Raw genomic sequence first — 1,119 nt, 5'->3', positions numbered from 1 at the left:
AATCAAAGTATTTTTGGTTGAACTATTCAAATATTCCTAATAAACCATATCTAACTGCTTTTTTGTCAAATATAGCAAAAACATTCAGTTTTAAACTTAATTTAATTCCTGGAAATTCTTTAACGACCCAAAATTTGTAGTTTTAGGACCCACTGTGGGGCCTCAACCCCAATTTGCTGTAGATGAAACCATAAAGTACCTGTGAGATCAATTTTTTTGAAAGAAATGTGAATACATTTTTGGAAAGACAACATTATCAACATATTATGAAACGAATGTCACGATGCTCAGACGGACAGTTGTTGAGATATTTGCATGTGAAGGAACAGGAAGTGATGTCAAAGGGGAATGACTGCATGTGAATGTTTTAAACAATAAACAAATCTTACTGATTATTTTAATATCTGAGATGAATTACAGTCATCCTATTTACAATGTGTTAACATTTTTAAGACTTCTGAAAGGTTGATTTAAGACATTTTAAGGCTAGTTAAGGCCTTAATTTTGGATCGATGAATTCAAGGCCTTTTAAGACTTTTGAAGGATCTGCAGGAACCCTGTGTCTCAGTGAACTTCACTTCAGCTAAAGGTTAAAAGGAATTTATCAGAAAATGTTCCCATTTGAACGAGAGAACAATGAAAACTAGACATGGGTTTTTACGATGTAAAAACGAGTGTACATTGCCTTGTAGCATGTCGTTGCCTGCAGCAGTGGACTTGCAGAATGAAATGGGACCAAGTTCAAATGTGTGACCAGCTTGTGCTGGTTAAGTCAGCAGGTGTTTGTAATAAGGGTAATTGTGTGACAATATGAAGTTTGTAGAGATTTTCTGTGAAAGTTACTGTTGCTGGGTTTCGAACCCTGATCTCCTACATGAAAGCCAATGGCACTAACAATACCATTAGAGCTGTGGTAGAGAATGAGGCCAGGGTTTGGTTTATATGTGTGAAGAAAGTGGCCACATTGCCAATGTAATGGTTGACACTAAATTGAAAAATATTACAATAAAGCAATATTAGGACAATATTATAGTAAAACATCAAAATACAGTCATATTAGTACTGTAAACACTGAACTATTGAGATTAAATATTATTAAACCATGGTGCAGTACTGAGT

The sequence above is a fragment of the Austrofundulus limnaeus genome, unplaced genomic scaffold, assembly GCF_001266775.1.
Source record: "Austrofundulus limnaeus strain Quisiro unplaced genomic scaffold, Austrofundulus_limnaeus-1.0 Scaffold808, whole genome shotgun sequence".
Taxonomy (NCBI): domain Eukaryota; kingdom Metazoa; phylum Chordata; class Actinopteri; order Cyprinodontiformes; family Rivulidae; genus Austrofundulus; species Austrofundulus limnaeus.
The sequence above is the reverse complement of the archived record's forward strand: the minus strand, read 5'-3'. Positions refer to the sequence as shown.